The following is a 21892-nucleotide window of genomic DNA, read 5'->3' on the forward strand; positions in this document are numbered from 1 at the left end:
GGCCACAATTTATGTGGAAATGAAAAATGTAAAATAAACATAGATATGAGATAAGAAAAATAATAAAAAATGCAATAATAACAAAAGCAATAGCCGTTGTTAAAGTCTACCCTTCTCATCCTTTGTCACTTGCATGAGCTCAAAAGAAGAGATGTTATAAGCCCTGGAAAAGACATAGCTGTTGAACCTAGGAATTCTCATAAAAATTTTCAATGTGGAAATCCTTTCTCATCATGCATCTGAAAAATAAGTCTCGCCATAGATTTTTCTTAAAATTATAGTCAATGAATTTAAGGCTATAAGAATGGACATGCCTACCAAATATGACACTTTGGGTTCCAACGTTGAAACTAAAAAGCATCAACCTACATTGGACAAAACAATTTAAACAAATTGAAATGGAGCACCCAAATCAGGGATTGCTAAATGTCCTAATCAACTAGTTTTTACACTTTGTAGTAATGACCTAGTATTTATACCAAATTATGCTAATGTTTATGGAATATGTATCATAAATATTACCTCAAATCCAGTAGATTTTAGAGCTTCTAGAAATTGACTTGTGATACAGATGTCAGACAACCCATCCCCAAGTTCAATCTCTACCTGTCATTTAATAATTACGACACAACAAAAATTAGATATGCTAGTTTCTTATGGAAGTACTATGCTTGAACTCTATATGATTCTTTCATAATTTAATACATAGACAAACTTCATTTGGGTGGGTCTAAACCTTAATCTTTTTGTGTTCTTCATTCTTTGGATCAAAAGTGTCAGTCATACACCACTCATATGCTGCAAATAGTTGACCAAGCTTAAGTACTCTTCTTATCTCTTTATAGTAGTCAACCTTAGTCACCAGTTACATAAAGTTTGTGAGTATTGAGAATAAGGCATACAAGTCTAGAATACTATAACAACTAAATGAGACACTTATGTCAGCTTCTCAGTCAGTTACAAAATTTCTTTTCATGATGAAGCATAAATTGCAAAAATGCAAATTTGTGTATCTTAATCAATGGATAAATCTTGCATAATTACCAAATCTTGGGCATGACAAGTAGCGTCAATTGCATATATTGCATCAAAAGAATCATTTGCAAAAGGCATCTTCATGAAATCTCCCTACAAATCATATATCACAAATCAATTCTCAAAGAAATATACTTTCATGAAAAATGTTTAGAGAAAGCAGTTAACTGGTAATGAGCAATCTTCAAGCACTTCGATGTTGATGTGTGTATATATTATTTTTTCACCAATGAGAATTAAGTTGACTTGAACCTCTAATTTGTGATGAAACTAGTACATTAATAGTCTCTACATTTAACCATAGGAGAAATTGTTTACCTTTACAAAGTCACAAGTTCTATCGACTCCATAGAGCCTATTCAGTTCCTGAAAATGAAAAACTTGAGCAAATTGGCAGGGTGCACCAAATAATGAATAAATAGACAATAGAAGCACTTTATTTTCCAGCACATTCTAGTCAATATAAGGTTGTACGTGCATAGATATCACATTATTAACATTACATGGTAGATATTCATTGAAGGACAAAAGGAAGAAATTTTCAATTGATAATTAAATTAGAAGCATGCATTTCATGATATTATGTGTCCAAATAAGACTAGTTTTAAGGGAAACTTACTATTCCTCTTGCTATTTGGTAAGCATTATTGTTCAGGCCTGTTATTGAAGTACAACTGCAGACAAATTCACATGGTAAAGGTTATATAATTCTCCAATCAGAGTATAAATGGTTTGCATGCTATTAAGAAAATTAACCATTATGTATGTAAGTTTTATCCAATGAATATCTAACAGTAACTATTGAAAGTAAAGGCACAAAATAACTTGTTAAAGAAACAAAGGGGTGAGGCTAGGATTTTAGTACTGTATTATTGTCAGTCTAATGATTATGTATACTTTTTATGATTTTCCTTCCTTTTTTTTTTGTCCTATAAAGAAAAACTTTGTATGTTAAATTTGTGTGATTTGCACAAGATGTCCAAAAGTCCAATGCTGCACTGTCCATATTTCTCTATTCTAAAATTTTGGAAAACAAGCCCCACTTAGACTGACAATGAACTGACCACAAAGGGTTCAATAGTTCAATTGGTAGAGCACTCTAGCGGCAAATGGAAGGTTTTAGGTTTGAGTCATAATTGGACTATATGAGTTGTCGCTCAATAAATGGTATTAGAATTAAGACAGGAGCCCCGAGCACTTGATGTGTGGCTTTAGAGGCATGTTGAACGTAAACCACATCCCATTCTAATAATGGATTGGTCATGAAGGGACCAATAGCTTAGCTGATATAGCACTTGAACAATAAATTAGAACCCTTAGGTATGAGGCTAGTTGGTTTGTATGAGCTGTAGCTCAACATAAAGCAAAAGGGAGCAAATAATTAGGAAAGAGTCCAAAAAGCCAATAGCAAGTTCATGAGACATTAAAGCTGGATCCTTACACACATTTTCAGTTCCAACAAGTGCAAGAACACTCTTAAATCCCAAGTGATACATGTAAGTAGAGAATCTGTTAAGTGTATGAGGTATTCATTAAACCATTAATCATCTCTTCATAATTGAGAAGTAAAAACCATTTCTATAAGAGATGAGAAAAGGCTTTGTTTCTATTGTAACAATTAATAAAGATATTGCTTTTGTAGCAATACATTGGTGAACCATGTAATTCAATATTTTCATGCAAACTTTTGTGTGTTCTATGGTTTCTTAGTTCTCCTCCTATTTTCCTATTTTTAAAATCACTCAACAATTGGTTTTAAAGTTGAATGAATTTGAGTAGAAATGAAGGACATAGGTGAGTGGTGGACTAAAAAATTCTTGGACAAGCATTTGAGAAGGTGGAAATTGCAAATGGAAATGTTGTTTAAGAGTTCCAACCCATGCCAGGTTCAAACCCTAGCTGTTTAAGAGTTCCAAACTGCTTAGAAAAGGAAGAGTTTGACCTCTAACATAGTTGGTTGAAAGTCTCCCAAGGTCTTATAGTTTCTTGAGTGAAATAAATAAGGATGGTTTCCCATGCCTAGAAAAGAAAAGATAAAGAATCAAGGAAATGAATTTTGAATGGCAATACGAAGATTACGTCAATTGCACCAAAAACAACTGAAAAAATAAATAAGGGACCAACTTTTAAAAATAGTAAGATAGCCTCCAAGGGGTTCAAATTTATTGTTTGAAGGAGTTTTCATTGTAGATATCTCAGTTCAAAACCCAAAGGGACATCTAATATGGAACTCTAAGTAGTGATTCATGATAATTTCTAGTTAGTTTGTAACTCTTGGTCTTCCATATGTAGTTTCTAGTGTAGTTGCTTGAAAGAAGCTAGTACTAATCTCTTGTTGTGCTTGAAATTGTATTGGTCTTATATTGATGCTCATATGAATGGAACATTTGTAGACAATTATAACTATAAAAGAAGATGAAAGTGACCAATCTACTCACTCAAAGGAAAAAGAAAAAAAAGAGCGACGTTGGGAGAGAATAATGAAACTAATGTAGTTGCAATATGGTGGTGTTTAAAACAAAAAGAACTTTACAAACATCAAAAAAGAAAAAATCACATGCATATATCGAGTACCAAAAATCAAGAGAGCCTAGAGATCCCTAGATGGTTGATGAATAAGACAACTATATAAGAACTTCTCTACTATCACCCCTTAAATTCTAAGATAGAAAACGTAACAATCGGACATCTATGATTATTGAGCAAAATAACAGAAAATAGATTTAGAGAGAAAAAAAGGTTCCTAATTTAAGCTAGTTTTGGAAATAAGTACTACTCAAAAGGTTTGCAACATTATTAGATGCCTAAGTCACAAGGTTTGAAATTTATATAATTCAGATGAAGTTTGGAAAGGATAAAAATTTGCTGAAATTTGAACTTCATGGATGAAATTCAAAATATCCTATGACTTAGCTACATACTTGGACAATAGCAACATGCAGCAATACTCCCCTTAGACCAAAAATAATAGAAGCTACAACCATTACAGCTAGCCCAGTAAGAAACCTGATTGCCATTGCAAATGCTGCAATTGAATTCCCACATGCTATGATTCTGGGTTGCAATGCCATGAACAGTCTTGTGACCCAAGCAGGAAATTTGAAGCACAATATTAATGAATCCATTACAATAACTTAAAAGTTATTTTTATGTGACAAACTCAATGAAATCTTAATCCAGTCTTAGATGTTTACAGGGCTTAGCTAAGCCATGCTCCAGGATGTGCGTAATAACTCCTCAAAAAGAGAGAGAGAAGGATTCAAAACATACCCAAATTGAACATGGCCATACCAAGACCAACATTAGACAATATTCTTATTGACTACTCTAGGATGGAAGGTATTTCAACTTTCCATCTGCAAAAATGATTATAAAAACATGAAAATATATCAGAGATGTTTGATATTGATACAAAACAACAAAGATTCATTTATTCATAGACCTGTATATCATAAAAATCCTTGCACACTTCAAAAAATTGTATTCCCTTTCACTTACTCAAAAGAAATTCACATAAAGATGACATTCGATTAACATGGATCCTAATATTCACAAGTATAAGGTCATTTGCTCCATTGTGGTAGCCTATAGATTTAATTCTATTAACTGAAAGAATTCATTGTTTTGTGTACAATCCTCAGAAGTAATATTTTCTCTCATCCACTTAATCCTATACAAAAGACGATATGGCAGTAGGGGAAGAGACCCAGTAATCATTATGGGTCTAATTATTGTGAGGGTTTTTTGATAGATACTCTACAATTATCGCTTTTAAAAAGTCTAAAAAAATGATAATACGTGTAGTACTAGTCGATCACATATGTACTAATATTTGATCATCTTTTAACTTTCTTGGTTGCTAATTCATCCATTTGTGACACAAGTACTATTTTTAAGTGAGCAAATATTGAGGGGTGAACATAATGGGTTTCATATGAGTGATGGCACTTTTTGACCACTTTGCATTCTACGACCTCTACAAAGAGATCCATAAATGCCCAAATGCTGAAACCTTAGCTTTAAGCTCTTCAGTCACCTAAGGAGGTTTACTGAAAAAATTGGCATAATTTGACTTATGGTTTAGGAGATCTAGATGTACAAAGTTAGCTTGAGTGACTATTGGGTCTCTTTCCCTATAGATAGAACTATATAACATAAACCATAAACAATGGTAACCTTAGCAGTAGCAAGAAATTGTTACAAAAATTGTACAGAGCAATAGGTTATGGCTAGAATAATTGTTAATCAATAGTAGGAAACAAAGAACTGTGATATATTCATGACTCACTTCAGAACAATTTGATACATCAAAATAGTAGTAGAAGCAGGAAACAAACCTTAAGGCGATGAGAGACCAAGTGAGGCCTATAAGACTAGACTAAGTGTTATGATTATGAGTGAGCTTTCTCCACACCATGATAAGAATAAGTCTAGTCATGATGCTCGCAGGAGGCATATTTGTGAATTTGGAGTTGTCATGGCCTTTGGGATTAAGCTCAGCTGTTGAATTGGAACCAAACTTGGAGATGCTTGCAAGGGGAGGAGGAGCTTCCTTGTGATTGATTTCCTCTTGAGCCATTCCTTTGTGCCCAAAACTAAAACGTTTAGGTATATATTCTTCATACGTTTGGTGGGCCTCGTGCAAACCTACATAACCAAATCACCTATCAAGCTGAAGATTTTTCACTCAAATCTATAAACCTTACAACAAAAAAAATTGTAGAATGGTTAAGTTTCTACTCACAAGCTTATAAGTTTACTAAACTTCATAGATTAGTTTTAGAATTGGGAATCAAATTTTAGTCTATAACATATCTTGATAATGAAAATGTAACTTCTATAAATGTCTCCCCAATTCAGATAAAAAGTTGCGATTACATCATTTGGTGATACTCAAGTGCTAGCAATAATTGTATTACAAAATATGCAGGGGTAGCCTCAAAGCGAGGCTACCCTCAACACTCTCAAACCAAATCTTTCTTAGATAGTCATTTAAAAAAATTGTTGGACTTGTTTTTTGGATCTAAATTTGAAAGACATCAAACCTAGGCTTAGCAAGCTTGTTTTTGAGTGGCCTGCTCCTAGTACCCCAAACAATGAAGCTTTTGAGGCACCAGATCTCTAACCAAGTATTGCATTCATCTCAGTTTTGATGTCCTGTGCCATTGTATATCCTCCAATACATCAATATCCTTGCAAAAGGGCCTAATTATATAATTATATATAAAAGTTAACAGGATTGAACAAGAAAAGAATTTACACACGTGTGGGGCTATAGGTAGCTGCTGATTACACACTTGGACCTGCTAGAGAGCAACGAACATATTACCTCCAGTGCTATGTAAAACCTGCCTGTACATGCAATATGAAAAATAACAAGGAACCAAGGCCATATATACACGGTGAGAAATACAATTTGAAAAGAAAACTCTAATCCAAATGTATAATCATCAATCAAAAGTTTCAGCTCAAATGAAACACCATTATACTAGAACCAAATACTAAAATTCAATTCACACTTTCCAATTGTAAATACATGAATTGGTGTAAGTTTGACATAGGAGTTTGTGCTGAGAATTTATATACCCGGAAGGTTGCCCAGGCGTGTTTGTTGCCTTTAGTATTGTTGTCTAGTTTGCATACAATAAGTGACCAACATTATCTCCAAATCTCTATAAAATCAATGTACCAACAACCATACAACTATCTGTTAATGATGATTTACAAAATGAAGTCACACATTTTATGTGTTTAAATTAGTACCATTGTTCATACTACACACTAGTTTGATAAGTATTCAAATGGGTGCATAAAATAATCAAACACATTAAGGGATCCATCATCCATGGAATCTCTTAGATGAGGTAGCTTTAATCGTTCCTCATACATTTTTGTTGCAATGACATTTCCTATCCTTGGGTTCTGCCGGAGGAGAGGATCATTACCGACCAACCCATTAGCAGAGCCATTTAACAAACCTTCTATGCGTTGTTGTTGTTGCTATGCTTGCCTCTGCAACATTTGCAGCTGCTGCATTTGCATCAATTTCTGGCCCTCTGCAATGTGGCTACGAATAAATGCCGCCTCTTCACCAAAAATTTAACTATCAAATTTTAGGGAATTCGTTCGCAAATTAAAACTTAAACCCTTAACCATCTTGCGAAATCACTCACCATATCTTGTGAAATCACTCACCAAAAACTGACCAAAGTTTAGTAAAAACGCGCGTGTAATGTGTTTCTTGTCTCGAGTATCCACTTTTATCTAAATTTTGTTAGTTCAAATTGTATTATGACCCAAGTTGGTCTAAATTTTGACCAACTTGGGAATACTTTGGATATTTTCAACTTGGTTAAATGATGTTGGTCAAACTTTTGACCAACTCGAGAATTTTTTCTTTTTGGGACCAATGCGGGAATGAAAACAAAAAATAAAGAGGATTCATAGCTTTGGTCAAAAATTTTGGTAGAAAAAAGGGTGCAAATGTACTAGTGCTTGCACTATTTCTCTAGGTGTATCACTTGTCTAAAATTGTACCTTCCTTTTAGGCTCCTATTTCTTAACCTTTCTATCTTCAACCTTCATTGTCTCCACATTATTTTTCCTATTATTGTCCTTCATCTTATGAGTAATGTCCTTTATGAATATACCAGAAGGCTTACCAATTTCATTACCATCCTGCTTCTCAAATAATAATTACTATGAACTTGAGAAATCATTTTTGCAATAATTTTGTCAATCTCCTCTTTAGAAGGCATTCTTAAATTTATATGATCAATAGCTAAGGATGTAACACATACCTTGTCTTCATCGTAATTTTCATCATCTAAGAACACTTGTTGATGGTGTAATTGGTAAGAAAATCTCTGACTAGTAATGTCACTTTCAAGTTCCTCTAAGTTAGAGTCTACACAATTTTCACACATGCTAACCATATTAAAACTTACATCATCATGGCCTTTTTCTTCATCTTCCTCCTCATTTTGTGCATTTTGATTTGCAGCAAATAACTAAGCAACTACACAATAATTTGAAGAGTGATGTGATTGACATATGATGCACCATGGCACATCATCATTTATATTAATAGAATTTCTTTGTAAAGGATCAAGGGTACCCTTATCTTTTGCATTTTGGGTCTAATTTGGAATTGGTTTACCATCTTTCTATAGAGTGGTATAAGTGTAATTTTGCAACCTATTCTATCTACTAAAATTGGATTGATAAGGGGTATTATTTTTAGTGTGATTTCTATTAGTCTTAGTGTGAGGAGGATTCAAACCTTTTATGTCATTTAAAATTTGACTCATCTCACTAGGCTTTTGCTTTCTACCACCTACAGGCTTGTGTTCTTCCTTTCTATTTCCCTTGTTCCCAAACAATCTAGGATCATCTCTTTTTCTTTCTAGCTTTCTTGAGATTCTCAAATTATTTTCTATATTTATAGCAATTCTAAAAGCATCTCTTAAGGTCCTAGGTTCCTTATCCTTAAGATGGTATGCCATTTTACCATCAAAAGCATTTAAGTACATAATCATACATATCTTGTCATCAACTCGCATGCCTTGCATCAACTTGTACATCTTCTTCAAAAATCTAGTATTAAAATCAATGACAGACTCATTAGGTAACCTCTTAATGTTATTGAACTCACTTAAGATATAACTTGGGTTCTATTTGTCACCATATTTCTCTTTAAAACAATACTTAATATCTTTCCAGTCTGTAATGGATAATCCAGGATGCTTCTTGAACCATTCTCTAGCATCCTTAGTTAATGATTGAACAAATAACTTCATGATAACATCTTTAGCCTCAACCTCATAGTCACTCATCATATCAAGAAAAATCCTTAAATGACCCTCGCAAGTAATAGCATTGTTCCCAACAAACTTAGGCAACTTTTTTCTCATTTGTTATGGAATGGTGTTAGGTAATCTAGGGATTCCATCAAAATATATCTGCCTATAACCCTCTAACTGAATAGGTCTCCTTTGTAGGTCAATCTTAGGGTTATTTGCAACATTTCTTTCATTGTTATTCAAAGTATTACTGGTACTAGCATCAATAGGAGATTGATTAAGATCTATTTTCTATGAAGAAGAAGACAAGAAAGAAGCAAACAACTTAGCAATATTCTAATTTGCATAATTTGATCTATCATTTACATTATCTTCATGCATAACTATAGATTGCTTCCTAGCATTTTCTAAAAATTTAATCTTATTATTCATCTCAACTATGGTTGCCTTATTCTCTATAATTTCTAATCTCTTAGCTAAAGCATCCTTCTCCTTCCTCTTCATCTCCAACTCAATATAAAAAGATGACATAGAATCATGGATCTGAATGATCTTTGTTGGTTCCTTGATCCTAATACCAACCTCCTTTTGTTTTCCCTTATCCTTAGCATCAACAACATGCTCTATATTTTTTTCTTTATTATTATTAGCTTCTAGAGTCTTATAACTTTTAATCTATTGTACTATAGGACCCTCTAGATTTATATCTTGACTTTCTAACAATCTTTGCTCTTGTATTCTAAGCTATTCAACTTGACCTATAATTTCAAGTTATGAAGTATTGGCTGCTATTTCATTTTTCTTTATCAAAGAAAAAAATTGCCTAAGTATTGTCAAATTTTCTTCAAACGCTTTCATAATCCTTTCTTCCCTTTCCTTTTGCAATTTCCTATCTATCGCCTCTTTCTCAACAAGCTGCATCCTCAAAATCCCAATCTCATCAAGATTAGGAATAGTAAACTCAGAACTAGAAGTTTTCTCATCATTAAAACTCTTAGGTCCTAAGTATCTTGGGCTTTCTCTTTTAGGAGAATGGTCTGACATGAGAGGGTTCCTACTTTGTTGAAAAATGTCATTACTATTTATAGCATCCAAACTAGGTGCATGTGGCTGCACAACCTTCTCTTGATATACTACTTTAGGATTGCTAAAGAAATCACCATCAACTAGTCCTGGATGAGATCTAGAACCTCTACAAGAGGATTCCATTTCATTAGTAGAAAGGTGAACATTCTCTCCCCTTGTTAATTGCTCTTGGGAATGGTTTCCTCTTTTCATATGAGCTATCTTCATAGCCCAATTCTGTCTTCCTTTAGGAGGAAGATCAGTTTGTAATTTAATTCCTAAGTTTTTCTTCACATTTTCCTACGTGTTTTAATTTCCTTAAACTTGACATTGGTAAAAACCTTTTCAGTTGCCACCCACCTTACCAGAATGGGAATGATTGCTGGATAGACCACAATCACTTTAATAACAATTTTAGGGAAAAATTCAAAAAACTACAAAACCACAGAAAATTTCACATAAAATCCTTTCTCAAACTCTACCAAGGGAGGACAATAGATCTTGAAGTAATGCTAGTTTATGATAACATTAAGTAGTCCCCAGTGGAATCACCATTTTGTTGGAGTTCTTTCTGGGTAAGGAACATATCAAGTGGGTTTAAACTTGATACCAAGAAACAAAGATAGGGACAAGCCTAAGGATTATCTAAGTCCTATATTTAGCAAGGCTAAATCTTGGTTCTAGACCAACATTAATCGAGTCATCAGGAATCACTTCACTTTAGGCTCTACAAGGCGAAGGTGGGAAAACCTTAGGGATTGATCTTTATTAATTTGATATTCTTCTCTGCAAGTTTATCCCCTATAGTAGAAATGGTCAATAGTATTATATGATTTGCTAATAAAATTACTAATTACAATAGCTAAATACAACCAAAAAGTAACAGAAAATAAGTAATGATCAAAACTTCTAGTTCTTAATACATGGAAATGGTAAATTGATATTTAATTAAAGATTTGGATCTCAGCATAACCTAGGTATGCAATTGTAGAGAACATGTAATCTCTAAGTTGACCAGTCCCTTATCCATTGGGCATCAACTATACCTTAACATATGCATGGATACCTGAAGTATACTCATATTGTTAGACATTTGATCTATCTATTTGGCTTGTAAATAGACATCTATCTTCATAAAAACTCTCATACTTATTGTAAAGTCCTCCTTGTGAAAATTGCAACTCTATCAAGGTAAATAAGCATTTACTTGGCTCTTTGTTCCAATAGCAAACCTATCCAGACATATAATCTTAAGGGATTATAATTGAGTTTAAGCTCTTTATTCTTAAACACAAAAATTGCAAATCATAGAGGAAGGAGATGAGAATAAGAAAGATGAAGCTCTTGTATTAATCTCATTTAAACCAATACATCATCTATATGTCAAAACTTAGAAAATAACACCAAAGAATGACTGTGTAGTATAAAATGCTTCGAAAGAGAACTACATTGCCACTATTCATAACAAAGGAAAATGCTGAGAATGGTATCACAACAATGAGGAAATTATCCAACTCTGAAACCCCCTGGTCTCACAATAGTGAGAAAATCTCAAAATTGGAACCCTTACAATAAGCAAAGAATAAATATTTATAGAGGAGAAGAAGTTTCTGGAACTTTCATTTGATTCTGACATCTGTCCTACTTTAATTGTCTTCATCTTGATGTTGTTGAAATTGAGCTTCCTTCATCTACCAGTAATAAAAAATCCATAAATGCTGTTATAGAAATATTTGATATATCCCCCTTTAAAGTAATAAACAAAATATCCTCTAAAGAAAAATCAGACATACATCAAAATATGTGTTGGAGCTTCAAATTTGATCTTAATTTATCATTTTTCTTTTGCTATGAAATTTAATTGTACTATCGGCAAACACTTCATTGCTTCCAACTGCCTCTTTAAAACATTCAAGTCATCCCTCATAATTGGTTGCTTGTTACTCTTTCACTACAATTCTGCAACACATGGTAGATACTAGGAATTATTTCACACTTTAATCACACAAGGAACAATTCTTCAAAGGTTCTTGACTCTTAGAAATTCTAAAATTTTGAAAACAAGCCATAGATTTAAAAAAAAATTGATGATCTAGGAGATGACTCAGTTTTAATTGTCTAGGTTGGTAGTCAACCCAATCAAATTTCTCCACGTAAGCCACTCTTTCCACTATTGGCAAGTTTTATTGGACCCACTGGCACCTTTGGACATACGTCACATTCTTGCTATGTTGCTATGCATAAACATTGAGCAACTCCCATATGCAACATAGTGACCATCATTGATGCAACTTTGATTAGACGATGCATATTTCATGATTATTTTATTGTAACTATGGTGGGTCCTTTCTAATTTTTTTTTCGTTGCCATGTTGAATGTAGTAAACATCATGCAAGTTTTCATAGCGACATTGCACCCATCGTCGATCGAGGAGAGATCCGATGGCACCAATCAACACATTCTTTTCTAAGTGCGAATCCACATGGAAAATAATGTAATACTACATTGAAATGTTGGTAGGGATCATTATATATGTGGTTCCTATGGTGCTATCCTTTAGTCAGGTCCCATCACATTCTAATTTCACAGGGGGTCATCATGTCATGTCCGCTAAAGATCATGCAAGTTCCTATAGTGACATGGCACCCACCATTGATCTTAAAAGATTTGATGGTGTAGGAAAAACATGCTCTAACCTTGCTAAAATTGAACTAGGTCCTAGAGGCATAGTATTTGCTTGGTCACTATGTGGCATGCTTTAAAATGAATGCACATTTCTATAGCAACAACACAACCATCGTAGATCTTAAAAAGATCAAAGGGTAAGGGATATTTTGGGAGATTATGAAGAAAAAATGGAAATTCTTTAAAAGGTTCTCGAAAAAATACTTTTCAAAATAGATTTTTTCCACTTGATTTAAAAAAGTAAAGGCACATGACCAAAAAGGGATTTCTTAGGGCATATATTTTGTTTAATTAGGGTTTCTCTTAGGGTTAATCAATTTGGAAAAAAACTAAACCCTAATTTGCATATAAAACCAAGAACACTCTCAGTGAAATATACTCTTAAGACATGAGGTAAATATATGACCAATAGATACAACTAGAAAAGTATGGGTTTATTTCCTTAAACAGAAATATGATGTATTTCAAACTTTTACGAAATGGAAATGCTTGGTTGCAAATGAGACTAATAGGAAATTAAAATGTCTTAGATCTGATAATGGTGGTGAGTATTGTAGTCATAAATTTGAAGATTATTGCTTTGTTAATAATATTTGTAGATAGAAAACTATTCCAAGGACTCCATAGGAAGATGGATTGGCTGAATGCATAAATAGGACCATAATGGAGTGTACAAGGAGCATGAGGTTATATGTTGGGTTTCTCTTAAATATGTGGGAAGAGGCTGTCAATACTATTGTATATTTGATTAATAGATGTCCCTCTACTTGTTTGGATTGTGGTATTCTAGAGGAAGCATTGACTGGTAAGAAGGTGAGTTGTTCTTTTCTCAAAACCTTCTGTTGTGAAGCATTTGCTCACATAGATTCTGAAAATAGAATGAAGCTAGAAGCTAAGTCAAAGAAATGTGTATTTATTGGATATGGCATTAATGAATTTGGTTATAGGCTTTGGGATTTTGAAAATTGTAAAATTTTAAGAAGTAGGGATGTTATATTCAATGAGAAAATGTTGTACAAAGATTTGTTGCACCAACATGAAAAGAAAGAAGATGATTATGTTGTGCTGGATGATACTCCAAAAGTTGATGTTCCAACAATTCTTCATGATCTGCAACAACCATAAAAAAAAATACCACACACACCAATGAAAGTTAGATGGTCAACAAGGTCAAGTAGACCTCCAAAAACATTTTCTCCTTCTCTGTACTCTATTTTACTTACTAATTTTGGTGAACCTGAATCTTATGATGAAGCTGTGTAAGTGGATACAAAGATTTAGTGAGAGTTTGGAATGAAAGAAGAAATAGACTCTTTGCTGAAAAATAAGACATGAGATTTATGCAAGTTGCCTATGTAAAAGGTCTTTATAGAATAAATGGGTTTACAGGTTAAAAGAAGAGGATGGAGGTAAGAAACAATTTAAAGCCAGGTCAGTGGTAAAAGGATTTGCACTGAGAAAAGGCATTGATTTTGATGAGATATTCTCTCTTGTTGTTAAAATAACTTCTATTCGCATTATTTTAAGTATTGTGGCTACTAAAGATTTTCATTTGGAGTAGCTTGATTTTAAAACAACCTTCCTTCATGGTGATTTGGATAAGAGATCTAAGGGATTTGAGGTAAAAGATAAGGAGAACTTAGTCTGCAAATTGAAGAAAAGTTTATATGGCTTAAAGCAAACACCTTGGCAATTGTATCTAAAATTTGATAAGTTTATGCATGAGAATGGATACAATATATGTCATTTATATCATTGTATTTATTTTAAGAGGTTGGATGATGACAACTACATTATTTTATGTTTATATGTTGATGATATGCTTGTAGTTGGGCCTAACATGGATCACATTAAGGGGTTGAAATGCTGGTTAGTACATGCATTTCTTATGAAGGATTTAGGGGGAGAAAAAATAATCCTTGGTATGAAGATTTTTAGAGATAGAAAGAACAAGAAATTAACTTTATCTCAGGCTAATTATATTGAGAAGGTGTTGCAATATTTCTTTATGGAGAATGCTAAAGCTGTCAACACACTTTTACCTAGTCATTTGAAGTTGACTAAGGAGATGTGTCCCAAGACACAAGAAGAGGAGGATAAGATGTCTAAGGTACCTAATGCTTCAGCTATAAGAAGCTTGATGTATGTTGTGGTATAGACAACACCAGATATTGCACATGCAATGGGAGTCATTAGTAGGTATATGAGTCATCTAGGGCTTGAGCATTGGAATGCAATTAAATGGATTCTAAGATATTTGAGAGGAACATCAGTAAGTGTCTATATTTTTGGGGCTCTACTACTGATTTGTAGGACTATGTTGACTCAGATTTGGAATGGGATATTAATACTAGGTGGAGCACTATAGGTTATGTAGTTACTATTGATGGGGTAGCAGTGAGCTAGGTTTCTAGGTTACAGAAGGTTAATGCTTTATCCACTAAAGAGGCAGTGTATGTTGTTTCTATAGAGGTAGTGAAGGAGATGATATGGCTTTAGTTCTTAATAGAAGATTTGGGACACCCTCAGAAGGATAATTATTTGTTTATAGATAGTCATAGTGTCATTAATCTTGCAAAGAATTCAACTTTGCATTCAAAGACAAAACACATACAGTTGTGGTACCATTTCATTTGATCAATTTTGGATGATGGACAGTTAAAGATGGAAAAGATACATATAGATGACAATTCAATGGATATGTTTACAAAGGTCATGACAAGGGAGAAGTTGAATTCCTGTTTAGTTTCAGTTGGTCTTCTCAACTGAACAAAATAAAAGAACAGTAGAGTCCAGGGTGGCTTGATATTCCAATGGGAGCTACATGTTTAGTAGTGCCATGATCAATCTCCAAGTGGGAAGTTATTGTTGTAGAGTCTTATTAGTCTCCAAGTGGGAGATTGTTGTGATCTAGAGCGTAATCAGACTCAGAGGTTTATTTAGTGTAGTTTCCCTCCAAATTATTTCTATAGGGGGACATCACCCCCAAGATGTGGTCAAGGGGTAGCACCCCTATGGGGTCCTAGGGCAATGTCCTAGGTGTGCTCCCTATCATAATAGAGGGTTGAGTCGAGGGGCAATTCCCTCACAAGGTTTTTTTGGGGTAGCACCCCCAAAGCCAAAGCCAAAAATTCCCTTATATTGTAAAAGGTATTGGCTACTATTATTCTATTATTCTAGCCCTAATTTTGTAAGTGACAAAAATCTTGTATAAAGAGGGCCTAGGGTTTGGGTTTTCCATAATGTATGATTTGAAAATTGGTCCTATGATTCCTTTCAAACCATTTAAACAAACCAAATAGTTCCCTAGGGGTCCTAGGACCCATAGGAACATATGTTCTCATAGGGGTCCTATGACTACTAGGAACATATGTTATCACAAAATGCATTGAAAGGGATCAGAGGTTATCCTGTGACCCTTATCGACCCATTCAAACAAAAAAAATAGGTCCATAGGGGTCTTAGGACCCTTAGAGAAATATGTTCTCATAAAATACATTAAAATAGGTTATAGGTTATCCTATGACCCCTATTGACCCATTCAAACAAACAAAAGAGGTCCATAGGGGTCCTAGGACCCCTAGGGACATGTTGTCACAAAATATTTCAAAATTTTGACCCATTTGAATAAACCAAATAGGTCTCTAGGGTTCCTAGGACCCCTAAGGACATATGTTATCACAAAATGCCTTGAAAGGGTTCATAGGTTATCTAATGACCCCTTTTGACTCATTTGAGCAAACCAAATAGGTCTCTAGAGGTCTTGGGATTCCAAAGGACATATGTTGTCACAAAATTTGTCAAAAGGTATCATAAATTATTTTTGACCCCTTTGGACCCATTTGAACAAATCAAATAGGTCCCTAAGTGTCCTAGGACCCCTAGTGAAATATGTTATCGTAAAATATGTCAAAAGGGGTCATAATTTATCCTATGACCCCTTTCAATCTATTAAAATAATGAAAATAAGTCCCTAGGGGTCCTAGGACCCCTAGGCACATATGTTGTGATGAAATACATTGAAAGGGGTTATAGATTATCCTATGACCCCTTTTGACCCATTTGAACAAACCAAATAGGTCTGTAGGGTTCCTAGGATCCTAGAGACACATGTTATAACAAAATCCATCAAGAGGGGTCATAGGTTACCATATGACCCCTTTCAACACATTCAAACAAACCAAATAGGTCCCTAAGGGTCCTAGGACCCCTAAGGACATATGTTGTCATGAAATGCATAACCTATGATCCCTTTCGACCCGTTTGAAAAAACCAAATAGGTTGCTAGGTGTCCTAGGAGCCCTAGGAACATTTGTTGTAATGAAATGTTCAAACCATTCAAACAAATCAAATAGTTCCCTAGGTTTCCTAGGACACTTACGAATATATGTTATTATGAAATGCATCGAATGGAGCTATAACTTATCCTATGATCTCTTGTGATCCATATGAACAAACCAAATAGCTCCCTAGGTGTCATAGGACCCCTAGGGACATATGTTGTAACAAAATACATCGAAAGGGATCATAGGTTATCCTATGACCCCTTTCAACCCATTCAAACAAACCAAATAGTTGCTAGGTGTCCTAGGACCTCTAGTGAAATATGTTTTCATGAAATGTATCTAATTGGGTCATAGATAAGTCCTATGACCCCTTTCAACCCATTCAAACAAACCAAATAGGTCCTTAGCAGTCCTAGGACATACGTTGTCATGAAATGTGTCATAAGGGGTCATAGGATATCCAAAGACCCCTTTCGACCCTTTTCGAATGAACCAAATAGGTCTTTAGGGGTCCTAAGACTCTTAAAGACATATGTTGTAACCAAAATCATCAAAAGGGGTCATAGGTTATGCTATGAACTCTTTCAACCCACTTGAACAAATCAGATAGCTGCCTAGGTGTCCTAAGACCCCTAGGGACAAATGTTGTAAAATGAGTTCAAAGGAGTCATAGGTTAACCTATGACCCCTTTCTACTCATTCAAACAGATGAAATAGGTATGTAGTTGTCGTAGGACCCTTAAGGACATATGTTGTCACAAAATGTGTTGAAAGGGATAATAGGTTATCCTATGACCCCTTTTGACCCATTCGAACAAACCAAATAGGTCCCTAGGGGTCCTAGGATCCCTAAGGACATATGTTGTAACTAAATGCATTAAAAGAGATCATAGGTTATCGTATGACCTCTTTCAATATATTTGAACAAACCAAATAGGTCCTTAGGTGTCCTAATACTCCTGGGGACATATGTTGTCATAAAATGCATCAAAAGGGGTCATAGGTTATCCTATGACCTCTTTCAACCCATTCAAACAAACCAAATAGATTTCTAGGTGTTGTAGGACCTCTCGGGACATATATTATAATAAAATGTGTCAAAATAGGTCATAGGTTATCTTATGACCCCTTTCGAACAATTCAAACAAACGAAATAGTTTCTTAGGTGCCCTAGGAACATATGTTATCAAAAAATACATTAAAAGGGGTCATAGGGTATCTTAGGACCCCTTGTGACCCATTTGAACAAACTAAATAGTTCCCTAGGTGTCATAGGACCCCTAGGGACATATTTTAACAAAGTTTGTCAAAAGGTGTCATAGGTTATCATATGACCTCTTTCAACCCATTCGATCAAAAAAAATAGTTCGTTAGGTGTCTTAGGACCCATAGGCATAGATGTCTTCATGGAATGCATTGAAAGAGGTCATAGGTTATCCTATGGCCCTTTTCGACCCATTTGAAAAAACCAAATAGGTCTTTAGGGGTCCTAGAAGCCCTAAAGACATATGTTGTCATGAAATGCATTGAACCTATGACCCCTTTTGACCCATTCAAAAAACCAAATAGGTGTCAAGGTGTCCTAGGACCCCTAGCAAAATATGTTGTGACAAAATGTGTGTAAAGGAGTCATAGGTTATCTTATGTCTCCTTTCAACCCATTCGAAAAAACAAACCCTAGGCACATATGTTGTCATGAAATGCATCAAAAGGGGTCATAGGTTATCCTGTGACCTCCTTCGATACATTTGAACAAACAAAATAGGTTTTTAAGAGTCCTAAGACCCATAAGGACATATGTTGTCACAAAATGCATCAAAAGGGGACATAGGTTATCTTTTGACCCCTTTTAATCCATTCCAACAAACTAAATAGGTCTCTAGGGGTTCTAGGACCCATAGAGACATATTTTGTCATGAAATGCATCGAAAGGGGTCATAGGTTACGGGTAAAAGTACAAATCTATGTTACCTTTGAGGATGACTTAGCAGAACAATTGAATTGGACTATTTCTGTCTAAAGAACATTTTTTTTTCAAACGTATGATCTTAATAAAATTATTCTACCTAAGTTATATATTGTCTCACACTTTTCACTTAAAGTAACTAAAGTGCACTTTATGTTATATTTTTAAATTGAGTTTACTTTTTGATTTTTAACTTAAGTGACTATATTAACTATATAGTTCAATTTAATTTTTGACATTTAAGTCAAATACTCTAGTAAATATTACCTATTAAATGATATTTACATGTTATATTGTTAATATGATATGTAAATATAATTTATGTCCCATTTAAGTAATATTTTATTGAAATTAAATTGACATGTGCTTATTAAATCACTTCAAGTTATCAAAAGTGGACCTTTTTCATGCTATTGCATGTAAGTTTTAACTTAGATTGTAAAGTCACTTAAAAGTGGACCATTTTGATGCCATTGCATGTAAACTCACTTAAAATGTGCAATAACATAAAAAAGGTGAACTTTTTCCTTTAGTTGCATGTGCATGCTTTTTAAATATGCATTCACCTCCAAAAGGTGAATTTTTAAAATATGAATTCACTTCCAAAAGGTGAGTTTTTAAACTATGCATTCACCTCTAAAAGGTGAGTTTTTAAAATATGCATACACATCCAAAATGTGAGTTTTTAAACTAAAGACATGTTTTAATATATGCATACACCTCAAAAAGGTGTATTTTGCATTAAAACACATGCTCTTGCCAAATGTTTGTTAAATGCATACTAGTTAGTATCCAATTACTAAAAAATAATAATTATTTCATAAAATTGATATTTCAATAACTCTTTGTATTTATTATGATATTTTTTCAATAACATACAAACACCATTTTATATAGTTCAAAATCAAGAATATTTTAACATAGAGTTCATTGTGTTTTAATTAGATATAGTATATTGTAATTAAAAAATTCTACAAGTATGTAGTTTAACACTTGAGAAGATGTCAATTTTGAGAAAGAAAAATATTAAATAATTTTTAAAAATAAAAAAATAATATGAGATTCTATAGGAGGAAGTCCTCTTCTAGAATATATAATTTTTCTTTTGGTTGGAATAGATTTATTTTAAAAAATATGGTGCGAGATGAAAACTATCAATTTGAATAAGTTGAAATTTGAATCATTATAAAAGAGAAAATATAGGTCTAAAGCCCATTTTTATTTTTTAATGTTCTAGCTAGATATATTATTGATAACACAATCTAATATCAAAGGAAAGTAAGTTTATTTCCATATAGTTTTGTGGTGGGAACTAGACCTCTAATTTCTAACATTTTTTAGTGACTAAAATTTTTCATTAAAAAATAGGAAACTACATAATTTGTTATTCCAAATAATTATTAAAAATTATAATCCTATAATTCAATCATTTCTACACATTTCATTAGCTTACTTTATTTTTAAATTCTAAATAATAATACCAATTTTATGTTATTGAATGTGAACAACTACACTTTTGTTAGCCTTTTCCTTTGTAAAAGAGTGACAAAGGTTTGTGCTTTTACCCTTATCCTATGACCCCTTTCGACCCATTCAAACAAACCAAATAGGTCACTAGGTGTCCTAGTAGCCTTAGAGAAATATGTTGTCATGCATTATGTCCAAAAGAGTCATAGGTTATCGTATAACCTGTTTTGACCCATTCGAACAAATGAAAGAGGTGCTTAGGCATCCTAAGACCCCTAGGCACATATGTTGTCATGAAATTCATCAAAAGGGGTAATAGGTTATCTTATGACCCCTTTTGACCCATTCAAAAAATCCAAATAGGTCCCTAAGGATCCTAGGAACCCTAGAGACATATGTTGTAACTAAATGTGTCGAAGGGGGTCATATGTTATCATATGACCTCTTTTGATGTATATGAACAAACCAAATAGGTCACTAGGTGTCCTAAGACCCCTAATGACATATCTTGTCATGAAATGCATCGAAAGGGGTCATAGGTTATCCTATGATCCCTTTCTACACAATCGACCAAACCAAATAAGTCCTTAAGGGTCCTTGGTCCCCAAATGACATATGTTGTCACAAAATGTATTGAAAGGGGTCATAGGTTATCTTATGACCCCTTTCAATCCATTTGAACAAACCAAACAGGTCTCTGGGGTCCTAGGACCTGTAGAGACATATGTTGTCACAAAATGCATCAAAAATGATCATAGGTTATCTTATGACCATTTTTGACCCATTCAAACAAACCAAACAGGTCATTAGGTGTTATAAGATCCCTAGAGAAATATGTTATCACAAAATGTGTCCAAAGGAGACATAGGTTATCCTATGACCCATTTCAACCCATTCAAACAAATAAAATAAGTTCCTAGGCATCCTAGCACCCCTAGGCACATATGTTGTCACAAATGTGTTGGAAGGAGTCATAGGTTATCTTATAACCCCTTTTAACCCATTCAAAAAATGAAATAGGTCCCTAAGGGTCCTAGGACCCATAGGCATATATGTTGTCACAAAATCCATCGAAAGGGGTCATAGGTTATCCTATGATCCCTTTCAACCCATTCATACAAACCAAATAGTTTAGTAGGTGTCCTAGGATCCCTAGTGAAATATGTTTTTATGAAATGTATCAAAAGAGGTTGTAAGTTAATCCTGTAACCCCTTTTAACCCATTCAAACAAACCAAGTAGGTCCTTAGGGGTCTTAGTACCCCTAGTCACACATGTTGTCATGGAATGTATTGTAATGGGTCACAGATTATCCAATGAACTTCTTTGATGCATTTGAACAAAAAAATTAGGTCCCTAAGGGTCCTATGACTGCTAAGGACATATTTGGTCACCAAAATCATCGAAAGGGGTCAAAGGCTACCTTATGAGTCCTTTTGAACCATTTCAACAAGCCACATAGGTAGTTAGGTGTCTAAGACCACAGGGGACATTTGTTGTCATGAAATGAGTTGAAAGAGTGATAGGTTATCCTATGACCCCTTTCAACCCAATAAAAAAAATCAAATAGGTCTCTAGGGGTCCTA

General features: G+C 33.9%; 1 pseudogene; it reads right to left on the reverse strand.

Annotated features, from left to right (window-relative positions):
* Positions 1-350: 350 nt before the first annotated feature.
* Positions 351-21892, reverse strand: part of LOC149546961 (putative auxin efflux carrier component 1d) — a 28181-nt pseudogene continuing 6639 nt past the window's right edge.

This window comes from Cupressus sempervirens, chromosome 7, assembly GCF_028749045.1.
Source record: "Cupressus sempervirens isolate cs-2001-9-10 chromosome 7, ASM2874904v1, whole genome shotgun sequence".
NCBI lineage: Eukaryota > Viridiplantae > Streptophyta > Pinopsida > Cupressales > Cupressaceae > Cupressus > Cupressus sempervirens.